We start from the raw sequence: 13,264 nt of genomic DNA on the forward strand, positions 1-13,264 counted from the left end.
CCAGTCTAATTAGCCTTGTGCCCTTTTATTATTATAGATGGGAGCCCACCCTAATGACCTCACCTTAAGTTAATTCTTTCTGCAAAACATTATTTCCAAATAACCTCGCAAGTACCAGGGTTTAGGATTTTAACATTAAATTATTTGGAATTCTTCTGCATAGGAAATGTATTACTTCTCCCTATTTATTTATTTAACCATTTATTTATATCAGTATGAACTGCCACGTTGCTATACTTGTTTATTAACTCCAGAAGTTATTTTGGGATTTTCTACATAAACAATCATGTAATCTGTAACTGCTTCCCAATCTGTTTACCTTTTATTTCCTTTTCTTGTCTTAACGTAGCAGCTAGGACTTCTAGCACAATGCTGAATAAGAGTGTTGAGAGAAGACATCCTCGCCTTAGACTTGCTGCCAATTTTGAAGGGAAAGCATGCAGTTTCTCACTCCTGAGGACAAAGTTATCTGTAGATTTATTTTTTTTTTTTGCCCATTTGAACAATCTCTTTCAGTCTGTGTATTTAGACCATTCACATTTTTTTTAACTATTTAAAAAAAATTTTTTTTGGAGCAGTTTTAGAATTACAGCAAAATTGAGCAGAAAGTATACAGAGTGCCAATATTTTCTCCCAGTTTGTGGCTTGTCTTCTTATTCACATGAGACAATTCACATTTAGAGTGATTATTGATATCACTGGATTAATATCCACTATGCTTGTAACTGTTCTTTATTTTTTAAGTTTATTCTTTTTTTTAACTCAAACTTTTTTTTTTTTTAAATTGATTTGAGAGAGAGAGGAAGGGGGAGAGAGAGAGAAACGACCAACAGTTGCCTCTGCATGTGACCTGACCGGGTATTGAACCTGCAACATGGGTATGTGCCCTCACCGGGGACCGAATGTGCCACACTCTTGTGTATGGGAGGATGCTCCAGCCAACTGAGCAACACCAGCCAGGGCTACATTTGATCTCTTTATGAAGAAAAATTTTGCTGCTATTGTTTACGTAAGCAGTTCCCAATTGACAGAGATTTTGCTCCCTCCGCGACTTCTGGCAATGTCTAGAGACATGTTTGGTTGTCACACTGTGGGAGTACCACTGGTATCGAGTGAGTAGAGGCCAGTGATGCTGCTAAACATCTTACAGTGCATAGTACTGTCTTCCACAGCAAAGAGTGATCTGATCCAGGCTGCCAACAGTGCGGCTATGGGCAAACACTGAGTAAGACACAAAGAACCAATGTGTGTTACTCAGGAAAGGCTGGGTTAGGGTTATGAAAAGGACCCGCCAAATCTTATTGACTTAGAGCAATTAAATTCAAGGAAGCACTCTCAACAATGTGCGTGGAAGTGGGGGGACTAACGGTACTTGGTGAAGAGCACTGATGACTACCATACAATATTCCAGTTTTTTCTTGTGATGCCAGGAAGCTCGGGACTAAGTTTTATACAGAATGGCAATAGTTTTTGTCTTCGTTCAGGTCTTCCAAAAAGGGGACGCCAAGATGGGGTTGGACCCCAAGAAATTTACAGGGAAAAGATCTGGGAGGGAAAAGGATTAGGAAGCTGGAGGAAGTTGGGAGAGCATCAGGCCATGATGTAGGTCTAGCATGTGTGGAGGAGGAGGAGGAGGAGGAGGAGGAGGAGGAGGAGGAGGAGGAAGGAAGGTGAGTGAGGAAGTCTTAGAGTGAAGTTCTGGCTATGCTGACGAGGAGACCCTGAGTCTAAGTCGCCTGTCAGAGGAGTCCCCATCTCCTGGACATGGGCCTGCCCTCATGTCCCTGTTGAGCTTAGCCATTGGTTGTGAGCAGCCTGTGGGAAGTTGTGATGGTCAAACACTCCCACAGATGGCGATCTGAGGGGCACATTCTCGTGGCCACTTCAGCCCACCCCCCTGCACTGCACAAATGTGTTTTTCCACAGAGGATCCTGAATGCCTCTCTTTCTGGGAGGTTATTGGACGACAGCACCCATTGCTGCAGCTGATCTCTGAGTTGCAATTGGTATTTATTCTCTCCCCGCTTCACTACTTACTCGAAATGCCCCTTATGGGTCACCTCTGCAGGTTGTAGCTGACCTGGTGGACTGACCGCTGGTAATCATACCTATCTCAGGCTGGGGTTGCTACACATGTTCATTCATAGTTCTGAGGCAAGGGGGTGGAGTAGATTAGTGGATCACCTGGGCCCCACACGTGTTCCTGTTGTCCATTACGTAAAAGCAGTTTGACCTCCTTCTGGTCACGGTGGTTTACCCTTGCCTCCTCTCATCAGCAGGACCCTGGTGAGGAGCTGTAGCTTGTCATTCAATGGGACTCTTGTTGTGTCCCCTGGCAAGAGTGCAGCCCCTTTGGGGACCAGGACCCCCAACACTGCAGAACTCAGTTGCAGGCACCAGAAGCACAAAAGTGGATCCTGGGAGCAATGGCAAATGGGCCTCCGGTCCCTTGGGTTCCCTGACCCAGGCTGACTTCCTGGTCCACTGCAGATCACCTTCTTCTCTGGCTTAGCTGGCCTGTTATCTCTTGGCAGCCAGCACCCCAGTCTCACTTTGCAGCTCTCCTGTCTTGTCTCTTAACTTAGTCTCCAGCTTGAGTTAGTTCTGTCTCCTCCAGTTGCCTCTAAGCTCCTGTCACCAGGGCCCGCCCAGCAGGAGCTCAGGAAGTTCAGACTGTCTAAGACCTTAGGTCTAGTGTTACTAAATGCCTCCCAGCTCTTTGCTCAGACAACATGTCCTGAGACAATACACGTCAGAAGAATAGGGCAGACTTCTGGAGGAGGGACCCTCAGTGCCGAGTTTCTTTCTGTCTAATCTTGTTCTGTTAATGCTTTGGTTAGAATGTGGTATTTTGATAGGAAACACTGGCTATTTCTTGGGTTGTTTGTTTTGAATGGGTAATTATTCACAGGGTTCAAAATTCAAAAAGCATAAAACAGTATTCAATGAAATGCTTTCCTCCGACCTCTATTTTCCAGCCACCCAAGTCCCCACTTTTGGGCACAACAAATGCTTTCAGCCCAGCTGGTGTGGCTCAGTGGTTGTGCATCAACCTAAGAACTAGGAGGTCATGGTTCAATTCCCCGTCAGGGCACATGCCTGGTTGCGGGCTCAATCCCCAATGTGGGCATGCAAAAGGCAGCCGATCAATGATTCTCTCTCATCACTAGTGTTTCTACCAGTATATCTCTCTTCCTCTCCCTTCCTCTCTGAAATCAATTTAAAAAAAAGAATTGGCTCCTTAAAAAAATTTTTTTTTCCAGGTCATTCATTATAACACACACCTTTATATTTGTTTATACAGATGGTAACATACTATACATAATGTCCTGAATCTTGTGTGCACAGTTTTAAAAATTCTATCAGTGTATCTTAGAGATCATTTAAAACCAATGCCTTAAAGAGACTCCTCATTCTATTTTTACTAATGCTTTGTTGTGCATGTGTATCAATGTACCATAATTTATCTAGCCAGTGTACCAACTGATGGGCATTTAGTTTTTTTCCTAATGGTTTGAAATTACATTGTTGTAGTGAATAACTGTGTATATCTAGGTATGTGAGTACCTATCTAGATTTGTTTTGCAGCAGAATAGCCGAATCAAAGTATATTTACATTTATCATTTGAGAGGCAACTGTCAAATCGCCTTCCATATGTGTTAGCATTCTGCCCTCAATGTCCCTGTTTCCTCAGTCTTGCCAACACAAGATGTTGACAAACCTTTTAATCTTTATCAATATGAAAGGATAAAACCAGTATCTCAATGTTGTTTTAATTTGTATTAGCATTAGCCATATGAGGTTGCTGTTTTTTTAGGTAAAATTGTTGAGTATCAGCAATTTTATGTGGTTTCACTTCTCTCATTGTGAGACTGAGAATTCTTTAATCTTAACAGTCATTTATTACCCTGGCTGGTGAGGCTCAGTTGGTTGGAAGGTCAGGGGTTTGATTTCTGATCAGGACACATACCTAGGTTGTGGATTCAATCCCTGGTCAGGGTGTGTGCAGGAGATAACCAATCAATGTATCTCTCTCACATTGGTCTCTCTCTCTCTCTCTCTCCTCCCCCCCCCCCCCACTTACTCCCTCTCTAGAATCAATTTAAAAAAAAAATCATTTATCTACAACTTTATTTTCTCAGCTTCTGTCATTTTTTTTAAATTGGGGGGTTGGTCTTTGTTGATTTGTAGGAGAAATTAAACTCTTATTCTATTACATGAATTGAAGAATGTGTTCCCAGTTCATTGTCTTCTGAATTTGCTTATAATGGTTTCTACAATCAAGTATTTTAAAAATGTTTATTTAGTTGTATTTAACAACCTTACTTTATGGCTTCTGGATTTAGGCCATAGTTAGAAATGCCTTCTTTTTCCCCCTCCAAGGTTATACAGGAATTTTGCTGTAATTTCTTATGCAGGGGCAGGTATAACAGGTGAGGTCAGGTCGGCTATTAGTCATTTCAGGAATGGGCTGCTCTGGGACTGCAAACCTCAGCAGCAGGGGATCTGCCTCTTCATTTAAACTCTATGGACTTTAGGATTCAAGGGGGGAGGTTCTGGTGTTTGAGATAAGGGTGATCCTCAGCATGAAGATGGGCTGAGGGCCAAGATTCATAGGAACCAGATGAGAAGCCTCAAAAGTTGATTGTGATGGGACAAAACCAGGAAGTCCTTGGGCTCGGCTAGCCATGACATAATCAGTACGCCTCACCAGGCCACCTCCAAGCTCTTGTGTTCCAAACCGTCCAGAACGAGCCCCTGCAGCGCAGCCTGGAGCACGAGCAGGGACCACATGATGGGAGCCCCGGGCTCGGCACATCCAACAGTCTGGCAGGCCCACAGAGCGCACCCTCCGGAGCTGTGACTTACATCACTCCAAGGGTCTGCTCCATCACAGTCTGTCCTTTCCGCTTGTTGTGAGCTTCAGAGGAGACGGTCCCATCACCTCCTCCTGCTCTGTGGTGCTCGGGGAATGCCGGTCATGCTTTGTACTGCACTGGGCACTGAGGCTGGAGAGGAGAACAAAGCAGAGTCCGGAGGGGCTCTGCTCCAGGAGCTCACTCACTGCTATGGCGTGCATCCCTTTCTGAGGCCCCCAGAGCAGCCTCCTCCACTCTCAAATGTTTCAGGACACTTACTGTGAGGACTTGGGCTTTTACTTCTTCTCTTCTTCTTCTTTCTGTTTTTTAATTGAGGAATATTTTACAATAAAATACACACATCAGGAGTTTTCTGACTTTTGGTGATGCATACACCCGTATAACCCAAATAAATAGCAATCAAGACATGGCCTTTTTCAGTCACCCCAGAAAATTCCCTGGTAACTCTGAAGTGTTAGGTATTATTAGTAGGTTAAGTTCACAGATGTGAAAGCTTGGGCATACCAGGATAGTACTATTTTCTGAATCCTAGATAACGGATGGGGCTAGTTAAAACCCAGTCAGTTTAGCTCCAGTCAGTGGTCCTGGCCCCCATGCACACGCTCAACCACTGGAGTCCCAGACGGAGGCTTTTGGTTCAAATGGTGACCACATTTAAAAGTGCGATGCTATTGCCCTGGCCGGTGTGGTTCGGTTAGCTGGAGTGTTGTCCCATACATCAAAAGGTTTGATGCCTGGCCGGTGTGGTTCAGTGGCTGGGCGTCAACCTATGAACCAGGAAGTCAGGGTTTGATTCCCGGTCAGGGCACATGCCCAGGTTGCAGGCTCAATCCCCGGAGTGGGGCATGCAGGAGGTGGCCGATCAAATGATTCTCTCTCATCATTGATGTTTCTATCTCTCTCTCCCTCTTCCTTCCTCTCTGAAATCAATAAAAATATATTAAAAAAAAAAAAGAAAGGTTTGATTCCCGTTCAGTTCTCATACCCCGGTCCCGGCGTGTGCAGGAGGCAACCCAATCAATGTTTCTCTCTCCCATCGATGTTTCTCTTTCTCTCTCCCTCTAAAATAAATAAAAACGCATAAGAAAATATTTGGTGACTAGGGGCTATGTGAAAAGGGTGAAGGGATTAAGAAAAAAAATTAAAAAATTTCATAGACACAGACAGATGTATGGTGATTACCAGAGGGAAAGGAGGGTGAGGGGTGCAGAAGAGGATACAGTGGGGATAAATGGTGATGGGCAAAGGTTTGACTTGGGGTGGTGAACACACAATACAATATACAAGATAATGTATTACAGAACGGTGCAAATTGTACACCGAAACCTAGACATTTTATTAACCAATGTCACCGCAATAAATTCAATTAAAAAATATAAAAATCTGGTGGCTGTGGCACCTATTTAGTCACTGTTTCCAGGAACTGGGTGGTGCAGCAGCCGGCGGCAAGAAAACCTGCCCTCTGGGCCTTTGTGAATCCTGCCCAGGGGTAGGAGCCAGGAGTGTCCCCCTCCCCCCCCCCACCCCCCCACCCCCCCACCCGCGGGCCCCAGGTCGCTTGGCCCGTCTCCAAGTCAAACTCGGGCAGCGACCGCTTTCCCGCGGCGCCGCCCGCCCCACAGCGCCCCCTGGCGAGCCTCGCGCGCCCGGCGGCCGAAGTTGGCGCCGCGCGGGCGAGCCCTCCCTCCCTCCCTCCCTCGCTCCCGGGACGCTGGGAACCCCGGGAGCTCGGCCCTCGCACACTTCTGCTTTTGCCCCTTTGCCCCGGGCGGGAAGAGGAAGGAGGGCTGGGGGAGGGCGGGGTGAAGGGCAAGGTCGGCGGGGAAGGGGGAAGAAGGTCGGGGTTCTGGAGCCTTCTCCCACAAGACCTGCTTTTTCCAGTGCGAGGTCCCCACCCCCACACACACACCTTTTAGGATGTCTGGCTTCTTCCGGCTCCTCTCGGGTCCCCCCCTCCGCCCTCCCCGAGGCGAGGGGCTGCGAGGTCGAACGGTGGAGGCGAGGGCCGTGCCAATGGCCTCCCTGGAACCAGTCGTCCCTCGGGCCCTCTCCTAGGGGTTTGGGGTCAAAGCACGCGGTACCTGCGTGTTGGGGTGGAGCTTCTCCGGGGTCCCCGGGCGCTAGGCGCGTCCCCTTGGGACCTGCGGGGAGGGCGAAGCTGGCGCCGCGCGCGCTGAGGTCAGGGCGCCCCCTGGCGGCCGGTGGGCCAGCCGCTCCTAGGGGTTGGGAGTCTCTTCCCAGGCCCTGCCCTTAACGCAGGATCCCGTGTTCCCTTAGTGGTGGGCGGCCTTTATCATGGGACATGTGCACGGTAAGATGGAATGAGTTTTTGCAGCGTTGAGGAACGACAAAACTAGGATGGTTCTTGGTGTAGGCACTCTCGAATTTCCTGTTTTCCTGGATGGTGTAAGGGCTCCAAGTGGTGTAAGGGCCCCTTCGCTCTACTTCCCCCAGCCCAGCTGTATTATTCTTTTTATTCGGGCTTTGATATGATGTGCTGTGTGATTATAAAAGGAATGCACCGTCTTTTTCATTTTTTTTAAAGGAGAAAATATCACCCGGCCAGCGTGGATCAGTGGTTGAGCGTGTGCCTGTGAACTGGGAGATCACGATTAGGTTCCTGGTCAGGGCCTGTGCCCTGGTGGCGGGCTCCATCCCTAGTAGGGGGCGTGCAGGAAGCAGCCAATGAATGATTCTCTCTCATCATTGATGTTCCTCTCTCTCTCTCTCTCTCTCTCTCTCTCTCTCTCTCCCCCTTCCTCTCTGAAATCAATAAAAAAAATATTTTTTTTTTTTAAAAGGAGAAAATATCTTGTGGTTTCTGTTGGAAGTCCTTCCTTCACTGGCACATAGGTCTGTGCTCCTTGAAAGTGCATGTTTGCTGGTTCTTTTTCCTTGATCCTGGCAGGCCCATGGCCAGGCCCATCCCCTTCCTGATGTTGGCAGGACCGGCCCATCCACTTCCAGGGCTGGGACCACAGAGGCAGCTCTAGATGGGTGGAGTCTGAGGGCAGAGGGGAAGCAAGGGGAACACACCCCCCCCCCACCCCGCCCACACACACACACAAGGTTTCTCACTTTTCTTGTTGCATAACTTGATGATAAATTTTTTGTCCTTGTCAGGTTCTTGCCCACTCAAAGACAATTTTATTTTGTTCTAGGAGGTTTACCTTGATATATCAGTAACCCCTCTTACCATGGGTGAGCCCTTTTCTCAGCTGATCTGAGTTGCTTCCAAAGGGCCACAGCAATGAGGAGCCAGTATCCCAGGTCTGGGGGACAGAAAACAAGGTTTGTGGTCCACTCTCCCAGTTTAGCCAGGGAGGTCCCGTCCCAGGAGTCCAGGTTCTAGTAGAAGCAAAGTTAAGGTGGCCTCATTTTCTCCTTTAATTACTACAAAAATGTATTTATTTGTTTCTAATAAATACCTGGAAATAGAAAGTTTAACAATTCTGCTGATATCATGCTCTAAAACAGGGGTCCTCAAACTTTTTAAACAGGGGGCCAGTTCACTGTCCCTCAGACCGTTGGAGGGCCGGACTATAGTTTTAAAAAAAACTATGAACAAATTCCTGTGCACACTGCACATATCTTATTTTGAAGTAAAAAAACAAAACGGCAAAAACACCCGCATGTGGCCCGCGGGCCGTAGTTTGAGGACGCCTGCTCTAAAACATAGAGGTCCTCTTCAAAGAACTGACAATCTGTGGGTGTCATGTGGTTTATTCAGGCAGCCTGTGGGAGGACAGAGTGGGAACAAGTCTGGGTGCAGAAGCTGAGGTTCCCAGACATTTCCGCTCATATGAAGCCCCAGACCAGTGTCTAGTATGGTAGTTGTTAGGCTCTCGCAGTTCATGAACCCATGAAGCAGCCCCTATAGTTAATGAGAAAACAACACAGACTGCCAATTGTTGCTTTGACACATCACGACGTTAGCAAAACCAAATTCTATGATCAGTTCAGGAAAGACGGGGCATTTTAATACCAAAGGCTTCTCGATGGAAGTTTTCTCATTTCACCAAGGACGAGTGGAAGAGGAAAAGACAGCCTGGGTCCCAGTGGGCATCTGGGAGTCCTGGCTGATTCCCTTCAGAGGAGCTGGCTGCCACCGCATCCCGAGGCCTCGATGAGCAAGAGGGGGGACTTCCATTCAGGGTGTAAGTCTCCGAAAGCACAGACTTCGAAGTATCCAACCTGTTTCACCTGCCCGTTCTGTGGCTGGTCGTCTCCTCTAGACTCTAGTACCTTTGGGCCAGGTCTCTGTCCTTGCAGTCCACACATTGTCTGGTGGCTCTCACTCCCCACGGAACAGCTAGCTGGCCAAAGACCGGAGCCTCCTTAGAGCTGGCTGCTGGCTGCTGGCTGCCCGGCACAGTGCCCAACGCCCAGCAGGTGCTCACCAAATACTTATTGCCCGAATGAATTACACTCAACTTCATTCTTTTGCGTGTCCAATTAAATAATTAAGGAAGTACTCACTGTAAGCTACTTCAGAATGAGAGGGGAAATGGCTAATTTCATGCTGAGAGAGAAAATACGTTTGCTAGTTTTCACGTAGGCTATGTCACAGCTACTTGATTTCCTTTTGGTTGTGTATGTTCTGTTGGGCAATCCACACTCCGCAAAGGAGAAGTACTCACGCCTTTCACCGCCCCACCTTCTAGAACAGGGGTTCTCGCAGCCTCATTTCGCATTAGAGTCACTTGGGAGAGGTTACAGTCCTGACGCTGAAATGCTGAGGGCCCCACTTCGGGGGCAGGATCTGAACATTGTTTTTTGTTTCTTCTTTTTTTTAAATCTGTTTTCCCCAGTGATTTTAATGTGCATCAGTGACCAAGAACCTGTACCCTACAAACACTTTTTTTTTTTCCTAGCAACTGAGCAAGAGGAAGTGGTGAGGGAGGGGAAGTCATGGACCGGAGGGGAGACTGAGGTTCTAGGCTTGGTTCACAACTTCCTGTGGGTTGAAGCCCTTCGCTTCGTCTTCCATAAAAGGAGGATGGTGATGGCTGCCTCACATGGTGCTGCTGAACTTATCTGAGTGCCTGGCACAAAGCAAGTGCTTGTGATGGTTAGTTTTATGTGTCGCTTGTCTAGGCCGTGGTACCCAGTGGTTTGGTCAAACACTAGTCTAGATATTAACATGAAGTTATTTTTGAGATGTGTGGGGAGGGGAAAAATTTTCCTCTAACTTTTCCAAGTTCTTCTGTCTGGACTAATAAATAAACAAACATGAGATAGATTAACAGGAGAAAGTGACCAAAATTAGTATACATATGCATACTGGACTTCTACAAGAGTATGGGATCCAGGGCAGATCTGGCAGGTAAGGCTTATATGTCATTTTTTTTTTTTAAAAAAAGAATGTTAAACTTTTAAAAAAATGTTTTAAAAATGATTTTAGAGAGAGAGGAAGGGAGAAGGGGAGAGAGAGAAACATTGATCGGTTGCCTCCCACCAGCACCCCAACTACAGCACCCCAACCACAGCACCCCTGACCGGGGATCTAACCCAAAACCTGGGCATGTGTCTGACCAGGGATCGAACTGGCAACCTTTCGGTGCACGGGACAACACTCAACCAACTGAGCCACACCGGCCACGGCATTATATGTCATCTTGAGCTAAGGAGAAAGAGAGAGTGGTGGTTTGGGACGTCAAAGGGCAGGAAGGTAATCCACATGGAGAGGGAAAAGAAAATGTTTGCTGGACTCCCTTTAACAATGGGATACAGAGAGTTCTTTGATCAAACGGGCCTCGTTAGGTTCCTCCCTGTCTATCACACACTAGATCATATGAACCTATAGTTATTGATGATAAAACTCCCTTCCTGGAGCAGGTCCTCTACATTCTTTTAGGCAGGTAGGAGGAAGGTTAAAGGTTTTTCCGGAGTCATTTTTTTTTTCTTGAAAATAATCAGCTTAAAATTATCAATATCCCAAAAGTCATATTTTGGGGTGGGAACTCTGCTTCCCCTCAGATATAATTAGCATTCAAATCAGTAGGACTTTAAGTAAAGCTGATTATCTTCCAACAATGTGCGTGGGCCTCGTCCAAACAGTGGAAGGCCTTCGAGGAAGATTGAGGTCCGGCAAGAGGAAGGACTTCTGCCTCCAGGCTGCCTTTGGACTCCTGCTGGAGTTCCCAGCCTGCCAACATGCCTGCAGATTGCAGGATTTCAGACTTGTCAGCACCCGTAATCATGTTAGCTAGTCCCTTAAAATAAATCCCTCCTCTCCCTCTCCCTCTCCCTCTCCCTCTCCCTCTCCCTCTCCCTCTCCCTCTCCCTCTCCCTCTCCCCCTCCGTCTCCCCCTCCGTCTCCCCCTCCCTCTCCCTCTCTCTCTCCCCCTCCCCCTCCCCCTCCCTCTCCCCCTCCCCCTCTTTATCCCTCCCCTCCCCTCCCCTCCCCTCCCCTCCCCTCCCCTCGCCTCGCCTCCCCTCGCCTCCCTTCTTCTCCCCTCGCCTCCCCTCTATCTCTCCTGCCCTAATACAGTGTTCGTAAATGATGGCTACTGTTGTTACCATCTATTCTGTAGTAGCTGGAGCTGGTTTGGGGCGATAAATAAGACTGCAGCTTGCCCTGACCGGTTTGGCTCAGTGGATAGAGAGCCTACCTGCAGACTCAAGGGTCCCAGGTTTGATTCCGGTCAAGGGCATGTACCTTGGTTGCGGGCACATCCCCAGTGGGGGGTGTGCAGGAGGCAGCTGATTGATGTTTCTCTCTCATCAATGTTTCTAACTCTCTATCCCTTTCCCTTCCTCTCTGTAAAAAATCAATAAAATATATTTTAAAAAAAAAGAAAAAAGACTGCAGCTTTATGGGTTAGGGCCGTGGTCGGCAAACTGCTGCTCGCGAGCCACATGCGGCTCTTTGGCCCCTTGTGTGTGGCTATTCCACAAAATACCACGGCCTGGGCGAGTCTATTTTGAAGAAGTGGCGTGAGAAGAGGTTTAAGTTTAAAAAATTTGGCTCTCAAAAGAAATGTCAGTCGTTGTACTGTAGATATTTGGCTCTGTTGACTAATGAGTTTGCTGACCACTGGGTTAGGGCAGTGGGATTATCCCAAGTAAGTGCTAGGTATGAACTCCCACTATACAATTCCAGAGTGTGAAGTGCAGGTGCGAAGATCACAGCATGGCACAGAAATCCTTATCCCTTTCTTCATCTGAAACATGGAAATTTCCCTCAGAACAGGGGCCCTGCAGCACAGGGCACAGAGCCCCAGACCTGGCTTTGGCTCTGGCTGTGTCACCAACTCACTGTGTGACCTTGGGCAAGTTCCCTGCCTTCTCTGGGGTTGGGCTGGGTGATGTGTGAGGAGCTTTCCATCTGAGAACCTCTGAGCTTAGAGTTTTCCTCTGATGCTTCTGATTGCAGAACCGGTTTTCGCCAGTCTGTTCACGTGGAGTTTGTTTGTTTTCTGCTCTCCAAGTGGTTACAGGTTGGGGCATTTGTATTTATGCTCAGGAGAGGCCTCATGGCTGAGTCGTGGCTGCCCCCTCCTGGCTCAAAAAGATGTCTCAGACCTCACCCCTAGCTGCAGCCAGGCTCCCAGGGACAGAGGCCCTGGGACAGGGAAAATCCAGGCTCCTATAGGTCTCTGCTGCTGGGGTTCCCTTCCCAAGTCTGCTCAGGCACATGGGGACCGTTCCTTCCCTGCCAGCTTGCCCCGGAGGGAGCAGAGACCATGCACAGAAGATGTAATGCTCTTCTACAAACACAGGCGAAAGAAATAGCACAAGCTGTGGTCCTCTCCAAATGACCCTCATTCCGACTATTCCCCCCTCCTGTCTGACGTCAGGGGCCTCGGGACATTAGTCCTCAGACATTACTGCCAAGTTGTTTGCTGTCCCAAGCTGCATGGTCCCTTCGGGCCTGGCACCTCTGCTGTTTCAGTGCCAGGCTGGTGAAGCTGGAACCCCAGTGTCCAGGTCACACGTGTCGCCTGTGGTCATCCCCTCTGAGCAATCTGCCACCTCCCCAGGGCACCTTCAGGAAAACTTTCTGGAACTTAGACCCACTGAGCCTTCCCTGTCTGCGGGTGCTAAAGGTACCCGGCTCTAATCCTAACTTCAGTGGCTTCAGTCTCCATCTGGGGAATGCAAGACCTCAACTTGCCGTAGAACTGCCCACCCCCACCCCACCCCACCCACCCCAGTGCTTCTGGAGTTTCCAGGAATGTTTAGCGAGAGCTCACAAACCTTTCTCTCACCTTCTACTCCGGACTGCCCCGCCCCCTTGTGGAATTGGGCTGCCTGTGAAACCACTGGAGGTGGGAACTGTTCATGGCCATTGCTACCCAGGCCCGTGGTGGCTATGAGGCTGTCCTCTGTCCAGAGGGCACTTGCCAGTCTCTCAAAGCTGCAGTCCTCGAGCATCCAG

The sequence above is a fragment of the Eptesicus fuscus genome, chromosome 18 (genome assembly GCF_027574615.1).
Source record: "Eptesicus fuscus isolate TK198812 chromosome 18, DD_ASM_mEF_20220401, whole genome shotgun sequence".
Lineage (NCBI taxonomy): Eukaryota > Metazoa > Chordata > Mammalia > Chiroptera > Vespertilionidae > Eptesicus > Eptesicus fuscus.